This window comes from Mesoplodon bidens, assembly GCF_964165515.1.
Source record: "Mesoplodon bidens genome assembly, chromosome: 4".
Lineage (NCBI taxonomy): Eukaryota > Metazoa > Chordata > Mammalia > Artiodactyla > Ziphiidae > Mesoplodon > Mesoplodon bidens.
In genome coordinates, this window is record NC_138160.1 from 29,865,252 (window position 1) to 29,886,375 (window position 21,124).

At 41.6% G+C, this 21,124-nt stretch overlaps 1 protein-coding gene across 1 annotated transcript in view; it reads right to left on the reverse strand.

Annotated features, from left to right (window-relative positions):
* Window positions 1–9,524, reverse strand: part of PRLR (prolactin receptor) — a 202,011-nt gene extending 192,487 nt beyond the window's left edge. The window contains exon 1 of the mRNA XM_081231808.1: window positions 9,341–9,524. The gene's annotated coding sequence lies outside the window, so the exon portion shown is untranslated. The remainder of the gene's footprint in view (window positions 1–9,340) is intronic.
* Window positions 9,525–21,124: the final 11,600 nt, after the last annotated feature.

Here is a 21,124-nt window from a genome sequence, read left to right on the forward strand (position 1 = left end):
AACCCACTGCTACCCCTTAACTGCCCCAGCATCACCTCTTGCCAGACTCCTGACCAGCTTCCCAAGCTCTCCCTCTGCTTCCAGTCTACAATGCACTCTACACACAGGAGCCTGAGAGACCTCTAAAATGCAGTGTAAGACACATTACTCCCCTACTTAAAAGCTCCCAGTGATTTCCTTAAAGCATTTAGTCCTAGTTCCATGCATGACCTCGGGCCCTCAGGGCTGGTTTCCTGTCTGACTTTATCGCTTCCTCCCTAAGTGTCCAGCCACACTGGTCTCCTTTCTGTTTCCTGAACACGCCAAACCTTTTCCAACCTCAGGGCTTTTGCTCTTGCTGTTCCCTCTGCCTGTTTCTTTCTTCCCGATCTTTGTGTGGCTTTCTCTTCAACGCTGATGCACTAGCTCAAATGCCACCTCTTCAGAGAGGGCTACACTTGTAAACCTATTGAAAGCAGCCCTCATTGGTCTGATCCCTTTACCTCACTTGGTTTTTCTTCATAGCACTAAGTGATTTTAGTTTATTTATTTGTTTCTTAGTATGGATATCTGTTTCCTCTCACTGCAATGTAAACTTCAGATGAGCAAGAACATCATCACTTTATCTTGTAACGGTCCCTGGCACAGAGCAGACCCTCTATAAATATTAGTTGAGCGAATAACAATCGCTGATGCCCATGATGCTTGGCTAAGAGTAGACCTTTGCCTATCCTTCTCTCTGCACTCTCCTTAACAACTTCTCATCTCCTCATCCTGCAATCTCAGCACTCCAGAAAAGTGGAGTGGTCCATCCTTCCCCCTCCCCCCAAATCTAGCACAAGAACTTGGTTACTTTTTGGTATTAATACAACCTTCTGAGAAGGGTTGGCATCTTAGACTTAACCGGACCCTGGATAATTATTCTCAGATTGATTCTAGAATCACCTTCCATAACCTAAGTTCTTCTCTATTTAGTATGACTTGTAACTGGCTCTTTCCAAACCCAGATTCATGACTCCTTTAGCCCAGTCTGATGCTGGTGGCCTCTGCAACACAAATGATTTCCTGGGACCGAGAGAGTTTTACACAACCTAGTTAGTTCTTGGCCAATTCACCTAATAAAGTTTACCCAATAACAGAGAATACTGCTGTAATTATATTTTTAATAAGGGTGTGAACCGGAATGAAGTCATTTGGCTTTAAAATGGCTGAGACAGGAAAGCAAGCGTTAGCTGACTAAATACCAATATAGCAACTGGGAAATCTAACACATGGACGGCAGGGAGGCTTAACCTTTATCTTCCAATCTCACAATTATCAAGCTTCTGGCAACTTGATTTCCAAACTGCACATACAGAAATTTTAGTCATGAGGCCATGCAGGGCTACTCTGAATATGGAGTTAGTTTATATAGGTAGAAACCTCAATTTTATGCTAGAAATCCTGCTTACAAAGAGTAGACTGATGAAGTTGCTACCCAATGAAAATACGGTTTGGATGGTTCTCTGGGGTCCATGACACTTAAAACAAGGCAGAAGAAGAAACAGAAATAAGTCATGAAGATTTGGACCTTAGCTGAGAAGTAAGGTCAACTTTTAGCGAAGATCACCTGGAGAACTGTAGATAAATATGATACCCCGGCTCCATACTCAAAATCTTGATTTAATGGGTTTAGGGATGGGGCCCGGGCAGCCTTATTTATTAAAGCTCCTAAGGTGATTCTCATGTGCAGTCAGTGTCAAGGACCACTGTTTTAGAGGCTTGCTTTTTGCTATAGCTAAAGAGATTGGAAATTGTTTTTAAATCAGTAATGGATTTCAAGACAGAGAAAAAGAAAAGAAAATGACCATTTTGGAATGGCACAAAACTGACCTATCCTCATGTCCTAAAGAGGATGCAATGCTAAGACTCTAGCTTCGTTCCATTACCCTTCGTAAAGACCTGCCAGCCTCACCATTGGCAATAAACCCAGAAGTTAAACATGGAATTCTTTAAAAATGCAGCTTGTAAACCTTGCTGGGCTTTCTTCTCTTTTTTAGGTGTGTAACAAAAACCATTATCTTTTCAGTGAACAGAAGCTTCAGAGAAGAGAAATCAGAGCAGCCTGAAAGCTCTGGGACTAGAGAGACTTCACTTCCCACAGGTAAGAGTAGATAAGATTGACCACTCTTTCACTTGAATTCCAAGATGATAGGGATGGGGCTCCTGGGACCACTGCAGCTACCTCCGGGCTGCTGACACTCATAATCACAGTGTAGCCAGCTGGGGCAGACTAGTCATTCTTTACCTACTGATCTGTAACATTCATTCATTGAAGAAATAACATGGCTAAGTACAGAGTTTTCTAACAGCAGCAGGAGACGGGGCACACACGTTTTAAGAGCCAAATAAGATACGGGGAATTCAGTGGCTGAGAATCCTAATTTCATTCTGTTGCCAGCAAGCCTCAAGGCCCAAGGCAAATAATTAAACTCCATTTCCCAATTTGTAAAGTTGGAAAGGTGAGGCAAGGTTACAGACTGTTAAAAAATAGCTACTGTGGGCGCTAATGGGCATGATAATGAAGCCCTTTGCAAAGCCTGGTGGATACAAAGAGCTATGAGATACCAATCGCCTCACACATAGCCAGGGTTGACTAAAGGGCACCCCTAAAGCACACAGAGTACAGGAGTGGGCAGCTGGCTACACCATTCAGCCACAACATCCAAGTCGACAGAATCACTACAAACAATTGTCCGTGAATTAAAAAGACTGCATTCGTGTATATAAAACTCCTAAAAATAAAGACCATACATCTTAATTGTCCATTTCATTCCCTTGAAAATATTACCCTTTTAATTTTATTGTCCATGATGACAAGACAAAGACTTTGTGTTTTGCTCGGTCACTTTCAACTCTGGCTTCACGTTAGAATATTCTGGGGAATTACAAACAACAATAACACTGGCACCCATTCTTAAATTAAAATTCTGGAATGGGCTGGGGACCTCAATAACTTTTAAAAGCTTCCCTGGTGATTCCAACTGTTCTTTTTCACATCACTAAACACTCCAGGCACATTTTCATCGCCAGGCCAGGTGTGCTCATCTCCTTACTCGGAGTGCCTACCCCCTCCCTCCATCCCCTACCCCCAATGTCCATTGGTCTACAGCCCAGGCTTACATCCTTCAGTGTCCATCTCTTACCTTGTCTTTCTCAATGTACTTTAGGGCTTGGGGGCACAATGCCCTCTGGAATCTCCGAACTCTAACTGTCCGTTTCTAAGCGTCCAGGTAACACTTAGAAGATTTCGTCTTACATTGCTCCTGGTATTTCATGCTTATGCCCATGTTCCCAGTGAGATAACATGCTCCTCCAGTGCAAGGACCTTGTTTTAAGATTTTTAAGTTTTCCCTATGGAGTCTGGCACAGACTGCTTGGCTTAGAAGATGCCGAAAAATACGTATTGCTGTTGAGGTAGAGACACTAAAATTCGCTCCTGTCAGCTTCTTACTGCTATTTTCCCCCAAGATTTAGATTTCGAGTGGAAATAAACAAATGCCACTCATATATCTCAAAGAGCATCGTGTACAGGCATACCTCATTTTATTGGTCTTCGCTTTATTACACTTTGCAGATATTTTGGGTTTCTTTTTTCTTTTTTTACAAATTGCGTTGTCAGATGGTGGTTAGTGTGTTTTAGTGATAAAGTATTTTTTAATTAAAATATGTACAGTGCTTTTTAGACATAATGCTACCGCACACTTAATAGACATAAATTTTATATGGACTAAGAAACTAAAAAATTTGTGACTCATTTTATTGCAATATTTGCTTTATTGCAGTGGTCTGGAACCAAACCAGCAATATCTCCTAGGTCTGCCTGTATACCCTGTTCAAGCTGCAGAAAGGATATTCTTCCCTGTAGCAAATGTCTACAGTCCATGGCCAACCATTTTATAGTACATTTCTCCATTAGCATCTTATGTGGCATTATCTCATCAACTCTGACCTTTCTACAAGATTGTTGGGGGAATGAGGGTGAGGGTAACATACAAACCAGTAGACAAAAGTCGAATCCAGGCCTCTGACATCCCAGGCCAGAGGCTTCCCCTAACAACCCCAGAATCTGCATGTTCTTCCCTTTGGAATACATCAAACCAATCATATCTTCACTGCATTGACATATTCAAGGCCACTTTAGCTAGTGGACAAGAGGAGAAGTCAAAATGGCCTTCTGTGATGTCCTTGGAACAGCCCTTCTGGAAACTTGGACTGCATCTTGTTCAAGCTGTTTTAAGCGAAAGCACAGAGAGGGGGAAACATTTATCACCACAACGAGATAATTTATTTAATGATCTTTGCACACAGACATGAAACCCTGGCTGTCTGCCAGGCTGATTTTACAAAGTCTCTGAATGACAAAAACATTGTCCTGGGAAAGATTTTATGGTAAAAGTATATCCAGGTTCAAAATGACCCTTTGGTCATAGGATGCTTGGAAGCTTGAGATTTGCCTGGGTAAGGGAATGGGTCCTGGTGATGAAAGTAACCACTGAGTCTATTTCATCAAATCCCACAGTGGCATGATGTAGTGGGCTTTGAATGATCACCCACTCAGAAAAATAATGAGGGTGAGGGAAGACACAGAGGGACCTCTTTTTCTCTTGTCTACTGTTTCACTGAGAAACTGAATTAAGGGATAGACCTGCGAAGGAGGCTGAGCCAAGAATAAAGGAAAAGTTATGCTAAGAAGAAGGAGGAAAAATTTCCTATCCTATCTCTGTCAACTGATTAGTCTATAGCAGTGCTGTTTGATGGAAATATAATGCGAGTCACATACGTGATTTCAATTTTTCTACTAACCACATTAAAACAAATTGAAAGGAAACAGGGAAAATTAATTTTAATAATATATTTCAACTAAACCCCTACAGCTAAAATACTACTATTCTAACATACAGTCAATATAAAAACTAATGAGATAGACATGTATTTTTTGGTACTAGGTCTTTGAAATCTGGGGTGAGTTTTACGGCACATTTCCACTTGCACGAGTCAGTCACATTTCAAGTGCTCAGTCGTCACATGGGACTAGTGCTACCGTAGTACGCAGTGCAGGTTTAGACATGCTAACTGGAAACTGGGACATCAGATAGAAATTACTGCCAGCATTTAGCTTCCTAATAGACTTTTGATATTTTTTTCTGCTAGCTCTTTCACTATCCCCTAGAAGAGATGATCTCAAAGGCCACATGTTGTGTTAGCAAAAAGTTTGGGGCTTTGCTGCAAAATAGACTGTGGGATTCAAATACCAGATTTATAACCTTGGACTAGCTACTTACCCTCTATAAGTCTCGGTTTCTTCAACTATTAAATCAAGACAGAATAGCTAACTCACCAGAATGCTGAGAAGATTAAATAAACTAGGCAGAAAGTACACAGAACAGCCTAGAATAGCATAATAGGCAGTCAAACAATGATTTCTCCTTTATAAAACTCGACTTGATCTCTAAGGGGCTATTTCATTGTATTTGAGGCTCTACTGTTTCATTTATTCACTTCCAGAACTCTCCCTCAAGGTTTCTTCTGCTAAGGCAGTCTTTCCCCAGACTTTCATGGGGCTGGCTTCCTCTTACTCTGCAGGTTTAAGTTTAAGGGTGACCTTCTTATGGAAACCTTCTCTGGCTGCCCTATTTAAAGTTGCCCCCAAGCCCTGTTACTCTCTGAGCCCCCAGCCTCTCTTTACTTTCTTTATGACATTTATCAATCTCTGAAATTATCTGATTTATATATTTGTTCACCTGTCTCTTATACATCCCTCTAGCATAGCTGCTTCACAAGAGCTAGGGCTTTGTCTGTCTTATTCAGACTTCAGCAAGTATTTGTGGAATAAATGAATGAATGAAAGAATGCTCAACACATGGAGGCAAATGTAAACAGTGTCCTGATTCTAAAGGTAATGGAGAATGAAAATTCCAGAGCTCTTTTTTTTTTTTTTTTCAGAGCTCTTTCTGACCTAAAGGAATTGCTCAGGAAGTCAGTGGCCGAGAGCCAGCCTCGCCTGCTGGGGGTGAGTGTTGTCTTTCTTGAGTCTAACAGCTGGGCTGGGGAAGGGGCAGGAAAATTATTCTCCACAGGTGATTTTATTACTACATGTTGATGTGTATCACATGCAAAGTGTATGTTCACGCCACTTAAGTCACCCGAAGGATTTGGTTATTCCTGCCCTTTGAAAGAAGAACCAGGTTGGGACCCAGTTAGCATGATGAAACTTTCTGACTGCAGGGAGTCTGGCAGCCCTGGGTACTGGAACAAGAGTGGGTGTCAAAGTCAGACAGACCTGGGCTTGTATCCCAATTCTGCCTTTTACCAGCTATGCAGACTGGGCAAGTCATGTAAATTTCTCTAACCCTCAGTTTCCGTATCTGTAAAGCTCTAAGTGATAATCCATACCCTGCGATGTTACTGCGAGAATTAATTGAAGGAATGTAGGAAAGTGCTTAGTACATCTTGAAGACTCAGTGAATAGTAGGTATCAATATTTTCATCTTTGCATTCAAGAATGCTTTGCCAGAATATACTGATCGATCTTTGGAATGGCTACTTAGAAGGAATACAAGTTCCTTTTAAGATTCTGATAGTTCTTTCCCCCATTTCCATGTCATTCAATTCTTGCAACTGAGGGGCCAGAACCACGGAGAGAGACAGAGGGTATTAGTTGAGTTGATTAAATCTGTGCCGAGCTGAGAAATGGAGACATTTCTCTTTACAGAGACAGTTTGTGGCGTATCTGGAGATGGATGCAGCATCAGACTTCTCCACTTTCCATACCGAGATGCTTGTAGCCACAGGCACAGATCTAGCTGTTTTGTATTCAAGATTATAGGCCAAAAGAGAACTCAGAGAAAGGGTCAAGAATCCACTCCAGTCTGGACACATTTCACTTGCTGGCAGCACAGAACGCTCTGCTTGACAAAGGTGAAGCAGTAAACCCAACATTGTATTCTGAGCCCACCATTCATCTTTTAGAATAACTAGACCAGGACTGATTTTACTCATTCTTCTGCTGACATAAGCCCTATTGGAGACAGAGTAAACTGCTCTATAAAAGCAGGAGACTATTTACCACTGACTTATAACCTCACATTAATATCAATAATAGCAGCCTCTCATTGACTACAGACTAGGCATTTCCATTTTTTATTTTTCATTTTCCTAACAACTGTGCAAGAAAGCAGTATTGCTCCCCATTTCACCAATAGGAAAAGTGAGACTCAGAGAAGTTCAGTGACTTGCCTGAACTGTGAGAGCCAAGATTTGAAGCCCGGTTTGCTGGGCTCCAAAGCTCCCTGTGTCCTCTGCTACACCTTTCTGGCATTGCCAATGGAAGACTCAGGTCCCACGAGGCATGAGTCCCTAGTACCTTAAAGGAAAAGTGCAGAGGTCCCAAAGAAGACCATTACTATTCCTACTATGCATCGGGGAGCAAATAGCACTTCGTTTCAAAACTAAGCCTTGGTTTCACTGTCTGACATCCAGCTAGGGGACCAGAAGAGCTCTTTTTTGAGAGAGTGACCCTCTGCAGGTGTTCTCCAGTGCTGTTTGTAGGAGTGAAAACTCCAGGGCTCAGGATTATCACCTTAGGAAAGTCATTACAAGAGTTTGTAAGGAGGGTTCCCCACAAGGCAGAGACTGGTGAAGCCCTTGGGAAACAGTGTCCCAGGAGCTCACTCATGAAAGGAAGGCTCTCTCCTTCAGCAGCACGGCTGACTCCAGACCCCCAGGGAAAGCTTTCCACCAGGAAAGCCTGCCAGATTACCCACCCCCAGCCAGCCCAGCTGCCTGCAGAGGTTTGGCTGGATGGTTGATGCAGGCCCTTGAAAGGAAGACAAGGGATGTTCACTTGGGGTTCAAGCAGGGTCTTCAGGGGATGTCCCCAAACCCCCAGGGATTGCTTTCAAAACTTTATGTACATTGCATAAGAATATTCCCCCTCCCCACCCCCTGCTCCTCTGGGAGAGGACTCATATCTAATTCTCAAAAGGACTTACGATCCCCAATTTTTAAGAACCACTGAAATGTAAAATTTCATCAGCTTCTTTCTTACACTATTCTGCAGCACTTTTGTCCCACTAATTTTACATATATTCATATATAAGTAGTGATATATATATATAGTAGATGTGTATGTATACACACATATGCACACATTTAGGGCAATATATATATATATATTGCATTAAATGTTGCATACACATATGCACACATACAATGTTAGTGGTATATATATATATATATATATATATATATATTGCCCTAAATGTTGCAAGGAAAACTGAGGCCCGAAGACCCTAAGTGTCTTGCCCAAGTTTGCACAACCAGAGGCAGAGGTGGGATTAGCAACACTCCCCTGACCAAGAAGCATGAAACTCGGGTGGGAAATCTTTGCCAACCAAGTTGATGAATGAAAACAAACGAATCCTTCCAGATTAATAATAATGCTTTGCAACCATTTTCAAGTCCAGTCATCGAAAATCCTAAATTGCTTGTTATTAGGGCAACGTGGCTGCTTGCCCAGGACACAGGTAGAGGCCACTAAAAGGATTTTCTCCCACTCAGAGAGCTGGAACTCCGGCCCTCGCTGCGGCAGAGCTCTGGCTCCCCGGTTACCTGAGTTTGCCTGACTTCCCCTCCTCTCCTCCGCTCTCCTCTCCTCTCTGGTCCTCTTCCCTCCAGCGGCTCCCGCAGCTGCCTCTCCAGCTGGAATTCCTTTGCTGAGGTCGGGCCGCCTCCCTTCGGCTGGGCTCCGGATGACAGCCAGGAGGCTGCTTACCTGCCACTGCTCCCACTGCCTTTTTTTGGTGGGGAAGGAGCCACGCCTTTCGGGTCAGCACGGGTACCGCTCAACTTTGCACGCCGTATACCCGGGACGTGGCACGTGCTGGTGCTGCTGCGAGAATCCTCAAGCCCGCCGTCAGCGCATCACCTGTCTGAGCCCCTTCCCCCTCCCCGCTAGTTTTTTCTTTTCAATTTGATGTAAATAATGTACCTTCTGAGAATCCCACAGTCACGCCGAAACTTATTCTTAAGGGTGCTTCAGAAGATGCCTTTTATAAAGACTAATGCGTGCAGTTGTAAAAGCGGCAGGGGTGGGGGGCGGATAGAGTATTTTTAGTTCCTCTGAGAGGGGACCTCCCTGCTGTCAGAGCCCCGGCTCTCCGCCAGGCTGCCGCCGGGCGGTTCCGCCGGGTTTCTGGCGTTTTCCGGAGCAGCCCGCGCTCTCCTCTCCGCACGCGGCCTCGAACCCGCGGCCCCGGCGCCGCCCGCGCCGCCCCCCGTCACCCCTGCGCTCTCGGTTCAGCCCGCGATGGGTACTCACTTTTGCCGGGGAGCAAAGTCTGCCATCTCAGTCCGTGAGCACTTCCTGTAAAAGGACGTGGAGATCCATCGTGTGTAAAGCTGTTTCAGGAACAGCCGGTAAAATCCAGAAAGAGGGAGAGGAGCGAGTTAGACCCAAATGGAAGGGGGCGGGCAGCCCAGCCCAACCGGGGGATGTCCCGGGATCTCAGCCTTGTTTCCCACAGCCCGGCGGCTCTGGGAGAAGCAGCCCAACAAGTGCACTTGTTCACTCTTTCTTCATTAGAGGAGGAGTCAGGGTTGCAACATTTCTGTTCCTTGCTGGAGGCGAAACAGTGATTTTCTTCAGCCTGCAAAACGTCCAGAGCCAGCCAGCTTTGCCAGGTGAGGAAGGGAGCTGGGGAAGCCGAACTGCAGCAAAGACGTGGGGAAGAAAGAACGGATTCTCCCCAGATGGGTTTTGCACGAGCAAGACCACACGTCTTCCACTGAGACTGCAACAGAAAAATAGACGGACAAAACAATAATAAAAATGTCTTCATGAATGGCATGACCTCAGAGATGGTATTTCTCCTGGAAGCCAAGATGTGGAGTGGCTCCTTGTCAAATTTCTTTCCTTATTTCTGAACAACACTGAACAGCAGCTTGACAGCATTGGAGGGGGGCTCCAGAGATTTGAATCTCACCTTCCCTGAGAAGAAGAAGGGGTCAGAGTGAAAGGGGCAAAAGAAAACAGTCAGGGACCCGAGAAGGGGAGAGAGCAGGTTTTGCTTTCTTTTTTGATAGCCCAAAGCCCAAACTTCCGGGGCGCGTGGTGTTTGTTTATTCTCCTCCACATGAGTATAACACAGAAACACTGGTGATGCTGAAATAATCCACGCTTTTGTTGTTTTCCACAAATATAAAATTTATTTTTCTAATATCTTTTCTGATGTGGGCCTGACTTTTTCATTTTTTTGGTAATAGCAAAACCATGCAGAACCACCACCTTTTCTCTGGCAAAAGAAAAAATAGTACTGAAACAAAAGTAGTAGCTGTCTGAATCAAATAATTATCCCTCAATTAGTAAGTTGCTAGTGTCCGTTTGATGCTATTAAGTAATATTGCATCTGATTGTTTCATAACCCAGAAGGGCACCGTGGAGATATTTTAAACAAAGACTATAAAGTTTCAACACAAAATTTATTGGAATGCTGGGCTTTTCCCTTTTGAGTGATTGCCACTCTGGAATAACGGGCAAATGACATTCGGTAGCAGCCACTTGCCAAGTCTCTGGAAGCCACTGACTATTCCAGGACACTTTGGTGATCCTTTTGGACTGGAAGCCCAGAGGCACCTGCACAGGCATGGCCACCTGATGCTTCCTGTTCAGTAACATGACCTTGGACAATTAAATTGTAGACCCCATCTGGTTCTCTCAGCGGAAGGGAGGTGCCTCTTTCTTGCATACTTCCCTTCGCTCATGGGTGGCCACAAAGGTATGCAACCCCTATTTACTTTCAAAACCACTGGATGACATGAGATCATCAATGGCAGAATATTTCTACATGACCTTTGCAAAGCAAGGGATCGTCAGGTTTTTGGAGTTGTTCTAGTCAGACAATTTTAATAGTTGGTGAAAAAACCTCGCCCTAGTAACTGCTCTCCAAAAAATGTTGTAGAAGAAAGTCCTAGAAATGAGAGTACTCGGGAGGAACATTTAAAATTTTCATATGTACCCTTAAATTCTTCCCAAAATATTTATCGATACACACGTCTACCAATATACACTCCTGACAAGGATGTTTTCTCACATGCTTGCCAGCACTGAATTTTATCAGTATAGTTTTCATTAGTTCAATAAGCAAACTATCCTGTCTTAGTATTGTTCTAATTCACAATCCCCTGACTTCCAGTGAGGGTGAATTCATATGCTTATTATCCTTTGAGTTGTTTTCTCTTATGCTGTGGTTTTTCATTCCTACTCCTATTTTTCTTCTGGTAAGTTTGTTTTTCTAAAAACAATATTTTTTCTGTACTATTGTATATATTAACACTTTGTTAAATGTATTGTAAACATTTCTCGGTATCTGTCATGTTTCCCTTGATTTTATTTATGGGCTGTTTTACTGCACAAAAGTTTTAAATTTTCACCCAGTCGAATCTGTCAATTATATTCTATTAAGTCTCTGAGTTTTCTCTGTTGCTTCTTTGTTTCTAATACTGTTAAAAGTTTTTTTTTTAAATCTCTTTATCCTAGGAATGGTTTTAAAATATTATATGAAGTAGCAAATTAAATTAATTGTCTTCTGAATGCATAGTCAATTACTCTATTACCTTTTATTGAAAAATTCACAATTTCCCCACTTATTTCTAGTGTTAAATATTATATATTACATTTTCATGTATATTTATATCTATTCTGGACTATACTCTGTTTTGTTTGGCATGATGATTTACATGCCAATAATGCACAATTTTGATAACCATATTGTAAAAATAGTATAACACCCATTACATTAGTGCAAGTAACTGATCAGTCTTTCCTTTTAAAATTTGCTTGATAAATGTGATATATTTATTTTCCCATAAAATTTTAGAATGAATTTGTCCAAATAAAAATAATTTGGTTTTACATTACCTTTATATATTTATTTGGGAAAATTAGTTATCATTAAGGCATTAAATCTTCCTCTCCAGGAAACATGTTTATTTTAAAGAACTCTTTAAAATGTATCCTTCAAGTTTAAAATTTAATCTTATAATGTCACTTTATAATCTTATTGCACAAAATTTACTTAATCATACCGTATGATGAACATTTAGGTTATTCCCCAATTTTTACTCTTAAAAAAATGCTTCAGTGAACATATTTGTGGAAAGAGATTTTGTTCTGGGAGGATTTATTTCCTTAGTCTAAAATCCCAGTGAGACATACTTAGGTCAAACGACATGCACATTTTTATGGCCCTTGAGATATAAAAGCTTATGTATTTCTGACGGCTTCAACTCTTAATATTCCCTCCATCACACTCTACATCCAATTAGGCACAAAGTCCTGTAAGTGTCTTTTTCCCCTTTCCACTGTTAAGGCCACTGTTAAATTCATGCTTCTTCCCTTTCAATAGCCCCTGGCTGGCTTCACTTTCAACCGTCTTGCCTATATCAAACTCAGTTGCTTCCAGGTGAATCTGAATATATCAACTCCCTGAATTAAAATACTTTAATGGTGCCTACATCCCACCAAAAATGTTAAAACATCTTTGCTCCTGCTGATTCCATTGGGTTTTAGAGTACTAGCTCAATACATATTTATAGTATGTCTGCATCCCTTCTTCCCTTCTTGGAATGTTATTTCCCCCGCTCCTTGCCTACTTGAACTCTATCTATTCTTGATTTTCATATTCAATGTCACTTTCTTCTAAAAGCTTTCCCTGATCACTCCAACTCTGAAGGCACTCTGCTTGCTTCTGCCACATGGGTTTATAATACACCCTTCTCTTCCACCTCCAAGTATCATCGTGAGACTGATATGAGTTTACATATGTGAGTGCATTTGTAAATTATCAACCATGTGTAAATATAAGGCACTACTATTATTAGACAGTGTTTCCTTCCCTCCAAAGAAACCCACACCACTGAATAAGCAGCTAGGCTAAGTACAGCCAGCCTTTATAAACATGAGACTAGGAATAATTTTCTCCTTGTGGACTTGCAATAGGAAGATGCTAAGATTGCTGGCCTGTTGAGTAGTAAGGACTCATGTCTCCTAAACCCAAAGAGGGAAAATTAAGCATGCTGAATAAAGGGCAATTGTTGTTAGTCCCTGAAGTAGCTACATGGGGTTCTTCAGGCTATTGTGGTATGAGTCTTGCTATTGAAAGTGTGGTCCTTAGAACAGCTGCATTGGCATTACCCAAGAGCTGATTAGAAATGCAGGATCTCAGATGCCATCTCCACCTTCTGAATCTGACATTGCATTTTAACCAGATCTGCTGCTCCAGTGCTCAATTTCATAAAGCCCGAGTGATGGTAAAGTGAGTGTTCCTTCTGAAGTGCCCAATTTGCCGGGGGCGGGGGGAAGTTGACTTTGACTTATGTGTTTTCTCCATCTTTATCTCTCTCTGTGTGGGCGTTGGGGGGAAGATTTAAGGACAGGCTGACGTTACAATGTTCCAGATTATAAAGTTGAAGGGTCATGCAATTAGGAATGTACTACATTTTCAATTAAGTTTCTAATAGGTAGTGAATATTCTTTTATTTTCTTTTGTTTTACATTGTAGTAAGAACACAACATGAGATCTACCCTTTACATTTTTAAGTGCACAATGCAGTGCTAATTATAGACACAGAGTTGTACAGCAGATCTCTAGGACTTATTCATCTTGCATAATTGAAAATTTATACCCATCAAATAATGACTCCCCAATTTCTCTTCCCTTGGCAACTACCATTCTACTCTTTGCTTCTAAGAGTATGACTATTTTAGATGCCTAACAGGTGGGATCATGCAGTATTTGTCTTTCTGTGACTGACTTGTCATTTAGCCTAATGTCCTCCAGGTTCATCCATTTTGTTGCATATGGCAGTATTTCCTTTTTAAGGTTGAATAATATTCCATTGAATGCATATACCACATTTTCTTTATCATTCATCTATCCATGTATACTTAGATTGTTTTCATATCTTGGCTATTGTGACTAATGCTGCAATGCACATGGGAATGCAGATATCACTTTGAGATCCTCCTATCAGTTTTTTTGGATATATATCCAGAACAGGAATTGATGGATCATATATTAGTTCTATTTTTAATTTTTTGAGGAACTTCCATACTATTTTCCATAGCAGCTGTACCATTTTACATTCCTAGCAACAGCATTCAAAAATTGCAATTTCTTCACATATTTGCCAACACTTTTCTTTTTTTTTTTTGGATAATTGCCACCCCAACAGGTGTGAGGTATTACCTTATTGTAATTTTGATTCACATTTCCCTGATAATTAATGATGTTGAGTACCTTTTCTCGTACTTGTTGGCCATTTGTATGTCTTTAGAGAAATACAATTTAAGTCCTCTGGCCATTTTTTAATCAGATTATTTGTTGTTGTTGTTTGCTTTTGAGTTATAAGAGTTCCTTATATATTTTGGATATTAACCCCTTATCAGATATATAGTTTGCATATATTTTCTCTCATTCCATAGATTTCCTTTTCATTTGTTAATTGTCCCTTTGCTGTGGAGAAGTTTTTAAGTTTAAGGTAGTTCCACTTGTTTATTTTTGTTGCTGTTGCCTGTGCCTTTGCTGTCATATCCAAAAAGTCATTTCAAGACCAACATTAAGAAGTTTTTCCTTCTGTGTCTTCTAGAAATTTTACAGTTTCAGGTCTCACACTTAAGTCTTGAATTCATTTTGAGTTGATCTTTGTGTATGTGTAAGATAAGGGTCCAATTTCATTCTTTTGCATGTGGATATCCAGTTCTAACATCACCATTTGCTGAGAGGCTCTCCTTTCCCCATTGTGTATTCTTGGCACCCTTGTCAAAGGTCAGTTGACCATAAATGTATGAATTTATTTCTGGGCTCTCAGTTCTGTTCTGTTGGTCTATATGTCTGTTTTGATGCCAATACCATACGGATTTTTATTATTGTAGCTTTGTAATATAGTTTAAAATCCAAAAATATCTCTCCAGCTCTGTTCTTCTTGCTCAAAATTGATTGGCTATTCAAGGTCTTTTGTGGTTCCATATGATTTGTGTAACTGTTTTTGTAATCTGTATAAAATGCCATTGGGCTTATGATAGAGATAGCATTAAATCTATATAGTGCTTTGAGTAGTATGGACATTTTAATAGTAGTGAGTTTTCATATCCACAAACATGGGATATCTTTCCATTTATTTGTATCTGCTTTAACTTCTTTCAGCACTGTTTTATAGTTTCCAGTGGGCGAGTCTTTCATCTCCTTAGTTAAGTTTATTTCTGAATATTTTATCCTTTTGATGCTACTGTAAATAGGATTATTATCTTAATTTCCTTTTTGTATAGTCCATTGTTAGCATATATAAATGCAACTATTTTTGTATTTTTATCCTGCAACTTTACTGAATTTGTTTACTTGTTCTAACAGTTGTTTTGTGGAATGTTTAGAATTTTCTATATACAAGATTATGTCATCTGCAAACATAACTTTACTTCTTTCTCTCTGATTTAGATGCCTTTTATTTCTTTTTCTTGCCTAATTGCTCTGGTTAGGACTTCCAGTACTATGTTGAATAGAAGTGGTGAGAGTGGACATCCTTGCCTTCAGTTTTCATTCTTTTTTTTTTTATTCTTTCATCTGTTAACAAATACCAGGCACAGTTTTAGGTGCTGGATTACAGCCGTAAAAATTAATTAGACTCAGTCTGAGATCTCTTCCATGGTATTATAATCTGGGGTTTGGAGGAGGGGAGATTAAAAACAAAGAAATGAATTGTATGTCATGTGGAGATATATGCAAAGAACTAAAACAAAGCAAAGAGGGGGTTTGGATTAAGTCAGAGGGTCAAAATTGGCCTCTTTGATAATATAACTTGAGCAGAATCTTGAATAAGGACTATGAAACACCTTTCTGGCTCCTCCTGGGAAGGAAGAGGGAGGCCATTGGAGTGTTAAGCAGTGTGACAGGAGGGGATTTTTATTTCAAATGGATCACCCTGCCTGCTGCCATGGAATGCTATTGATAATTGTCATTCCTGTCTCCTTTGTTCCTTTCTGAGATTTTTGCCTCATGAGCTGTCCTGAAAGTTCACTTTCTTGATGAAATCTTTCAGATTCAGCTTTATAAGCTGAAGCCATCCCTTTCTCCGTATGCCACCTCTCAACTCCCGGGGGAAGAAGGAAAATACTTATACAAAGAAGCTTTCACCACTGAGTTTTCACCATCTGAACAGCCTCAGGTGACAAGAACCTGTGGCCAGAGGCTATTGCTTCCTTCCTGGTTCAGAGTGAAGACTTCCTTGAGCTTTGTCTTCTCTGATGCCTAAAGTGTGGGAACTAGGGCTAGTCTTAGAGTCTCTTCTAGAGCAAGGCTGCCTTTCTGTCTTTGCCAGAGTTCATTTTCCTGAGTAAATTTAGAAATAGGAAAGGTTACTTTCTACTTTGGCAACATAAGTAAAAGCTCTATTGATAGCCAGTTGTCCTGGGGATTTGGATTTGGGAATTTTATACTCTAGGTCTCCTTTTTCAAGATCCCCCTACCTTCTATGGGCATTCTGCCCACACTTGGGATAATGTGACATGGTGGAAAAGAGCACTGGACTGGGAGCCAGAAGGTCTGAGTCTTAGTCTGAACTCCCACTAAATGACCATGGGTTTGTTAGGGGAGACATGGTAGAGCAGAGTGTAATGAATTATGATCTCCAGAGTCAGACTTGCTAGTTTGCCTGTCTGGCTCTACTACATACTGGTTATGTATCTTGGACAGATTACTTAATTCTTATGTTTTCTGTTGTCCTCATCTATAAAATGGGAATCATAATTGGACCTATCTCACAGGACTGTTTGAATATTAAAAGAGATAACTGAAGTAAAAGCACTTAGAATAGCATTGGGCATGCAGTAAACTTTATGGTTAGTATGATTGTTGATAAGACAATCATCGAAGTTATGTCCAAGTGCTAGAGGTTGCATTGTATGTGGAATGTCCTATAGACCTGATGATGTTTGGCTGAGGAGAAAGAAGGCAAATAAGTTAATTTTCTTCAGTCATATAAAGGATTGTCACCTGAAAGAGGTATTTCTTTGAGGTTTCTTAGAAAGTGCTCTGGACTTTAATTCAAAATAATGGAGAATTTTGATATAATCAATAATTTCCTATCTTTTCCTGCTTATGCACTGGTAGTCTTAATCAGTGTGGGCAGCTATAACAGAATACCATAGACTTGGTGGCTTAAACAACAAACCTGTATTTCTCCTGGTTTTGGAGGCTGGAAGTCCGAGATCAAGGTGCCAGAATGGTGGAGTTCTAATGAGAGCTCTCCCCCTTGTTCATAGATGGTTATCCTCTTGCTGTATCTCCACATGGCAGAGAGAGATCTGGTTCCCTGTATCTCCTTATAAGGGCACTAATTCCACCATGGGGCTTAACTCTCATGACCTCATTTAAACTTAATTACCCCCCAAAGGCTCCACCTCCAAATACCATCACACTGGGGGTTAGGACTTCAACATACAAATTTGGGGGGGATACAAACACTCAGTCCATTGCATGTCTAATTCCTCTTGCTTCTGGGCCTTTATACTTGCAATTCCCTTTGCCTGGAACATTCCCCCTCTCCCATAGCCACATCTTTCTCTCCTACCTTCTTCAAGCTTTTCCTCAAGTACCATTTGTTTCCTCTCAGGGAGGCCTTCCTCGATATCCTCATTTAAAATGGCCTCTCATGGCCCTCCCTATCTTATTTTCCTATTTGTTTTTTTACCATAGCATTTATTGTTCTTTCATAGTTTGACTTACCCCAGAATTCTTGTGCCAAGCATTCAAGTATATGTAGTTTTTGGGGGGAGATGTTTCATAGTTACCCCACCCAACTGGAGAAGAAGCTGGACTATTTTTATAAAAACTTCCACCAGTTGTTGGTTGCGGGCTTCTTGGGGGTGGAGTGCTAATTTTCTGCTTCTACTCAAAGTGGGCAGATAAGCCTTCTGTGACTTTGGAAAAAGTTTCAAAGCAAAGAGATGCATATGTTGGCCCTTGGAATAGGAGGGAGCACACCTAAGTGGTGATGTAATATGATATCCAGGGATATGAATGGGGCACCAAGAATGTCTGCTGTGCCATCTGACATACCATATGATTTATGAGATATATCATATAGATCACATATATACACACACATGCACATACACACACACACGCACATACACATATACTCACACCCCTTCCAGAATGTAAGCTCTAAGAGGATAAGTATTTTTGTCTGTTTAGTTCTCTACTGAATTTAAAACAGCACCTGGCATCCTGGCACAAGTTGGTGTGTATAACTATTTGCTGAAGAATGAATGACCTAGATCAGAGATTTTAAGCTGTGCATTGTGACCAATTTAGCAGGTCATGAAATTAATATGAGTCATGACCAGCAATAAAGAGAGAGAGAAAAGAAATAGTAAAAGTAAATACTGTTTTACAAAAGATTTCACTTCGATTATGTGATATACATACTATAATTATTAAATTAAAATATATAAATTAAATGTATACTGGGTCTTGAAAGAAAATGTACTTTTCACTTTGGGTTGTGATATTTGACAATCCCTGATCGATTTTCTCATTTTAGAGACTAGGAGATTAGAGGCCAGAGAAGTAAAGACTTGCCTGAGGTCACAAAACGGAACCCAGGCAAAGCAGTACCGTGACCTCATAGCACCTCTGTGAGTCTAGTAACTAGTAGATGTTGGTAACTTAGTTTATGGGACAGAGGCTTCCAGCCAGGTCTCCCTCTGAGCCAAAGGAAAGCAGATCCTTTGTAAACATCTGAAAAGCCAAGTTGCAAAATGTGAGGATATGGGGTTCTTTGGGAGGCTGAGAGGCTGGCTGGGCTACCAAATGGGTTTGGGAATGGCACCCACCTGCCAGAGTATGTGCCCTCTGTGCAGCAGGATTAGCTGGCTTTGCCAACTGCATCTCAGTGTGGAACAGTCTCCCTAGGCATGCCTGGCCTGCTAGCTTCCTTCCACACAGTCATTAAAAACAATATTGACGCTAGGAAGTCTTGTTAAAAAGCGATTTTCTTAAGCATTGTCTTGCTTATCATTTAATTCCTTCTTTTTCTTCAGCTTGGAAGCAAGAACATTCTCTGAGCCTGACTCTCTTCTTGCTTGTCTTTTCCTCTCTTCTCTTGTACTTCCTACATGGAAAGGAATAAATGTAGGGCATCTTCAGGGTTTCATGGCCATGGTTCTAAGAGAACAATGCTTCCAGTGATTGTCATCTAGAAGGTGTTATGCAGATTTCCTCCATAACCTGAAGTTCTTTGCCAGAGCCAGAGAGAGAGCTGCTGGCATTGGGGAGAGAGGGCTGGGCAGGCACACCAGTGCTTTGCTCTCTGCTGCCTTCCTTTAACCTCACGTCACAAAGAAATATTTGGGAATTTGTTGAAATACATTCCCAGCCAGGACCATAGGCACATGGTCCTCCATTTAATCGCATCTCAGGGCAGGATGTGGCTTTGGGCAGGGCCCAGCTTAAGAAAAAATAAAAAAGGACCACCAGTTTGCAGGGACCAGGGTGGTCAAGATGGGACCATTTGGGGAGTGAAAACATACTCCAGACATTATAAACACATTAATCTGCAATGTTCATGAGTCAGGAAAGGAGAGAGAGAGAGATGGAGATAAAGAAGAGGGGAAGGGAGATGGGGACAGAGAAATACAGGGAGAGTGACAGGGAGAGAGAGAGAGAGAGAGAGAGAGAGAGAGAGAGAGAGAGAGAGAGAGAGAGAAGGGGGAAGGGGAGGGGAGGGTAAGAGAGGGAAGAGGAGGAGAGGAGAAAGGAGGAGAGGGAGAACACTTGTATGTATTTGTGTTGCTTAACTGCTGGCCTGCTGCCCTTTTTCCTTCTCAGCTGGCTTTTTTTCAGCCTGGGAGCATAGATCCACTTTGCCACATACATGAGCTCTCAGTCCCAGCTTATTTATACTATAGCCATCCATCCAGACGGAGTCATGCCTCCCCTGTCCCAAGGCTTGTCTTTGGGGCGGTGGGAGCAGAGTCAGGAAGGGGAGTGGAAATGGTTTCAGAGGCCTTGAAATCTTGTCACTCACACTCTGAATAAATCATTAGCCTCACCAGCCACTTAGCTAGAAAGTGAGAGAAGAGGGAAAAGCTAGGCAATTATCCTGTTATCTGCTGTTCTTTCTTTTTCTTCTTAATTTTAAGGGGAAGGTAGATCTCCATCCAACATATGGTGCATGGAACAAGATGCTTCCTTGTGGGGTGAGAAAAGCCACTGGCGGGGCTGAGCCACAGCTGGGACACTTGGCAGGCTGGAGCTTCACCAGTTCCTGCCAAAGAAACCATGGCCAGCGGCTTCTGCCCATCTCAACCCCTCCCCCACACCTGTGGGGTTCCTTTGTTGGCTGAAATCATGAAACCAACTCTTGCTCCCTATGGGAGGAGCAGGGTGAGTAGAGGCTAATTTGTATCTCAGGATTTATCCCTGGAGAAAGAGATCAGCTGGGCAAACATCAGAGTGACTTCACCATTGTCCCCTTCACCCTGTCTCCTGCTGCCTGTTGACTAATAATGCAAGGGCAGGTCAGGCAATTCACAGAACTCCTATGTGCCAGGGCTCCTTGTGTGGGCAGGCTGTGGCTGCCAAGGAAAACACATCACGCTCCACTCGGGTTGAAAGGCAAACAGCATCACTCACTGTTTCTATGATAATGCAGACCTTAGCACCATTCATGGAGATGCACGGCACCCTCCTAAACTGCACTTGGGATAAAGTGATTTGTTTTTCTGTAGTTGGACCACCTGCCTTCTGTCAGGCAGCATTTCAACCTGTATAAGTTGGTCGACGCTATCAGGACAAGTGGAAATTGCTCCTTTGCTTGAGTCAATTGGCTTATTCTCTTCCTGAGTTAAAAAGCCCACAGGACCTGGATCATCATGAGATCTTACGCTCTTACTGAGAAGTGGGACTGCTCTGAAAATTGTACTGCTGTTTACTCTTCTCATGAACACCTCTCTTAAAGAGACTACAGCCATCTTTATCAACCACACAAATCTTCCAGGAAATAATACGTTTCATAGTGTTGAATCTCTAATACTGCCATTGCAATT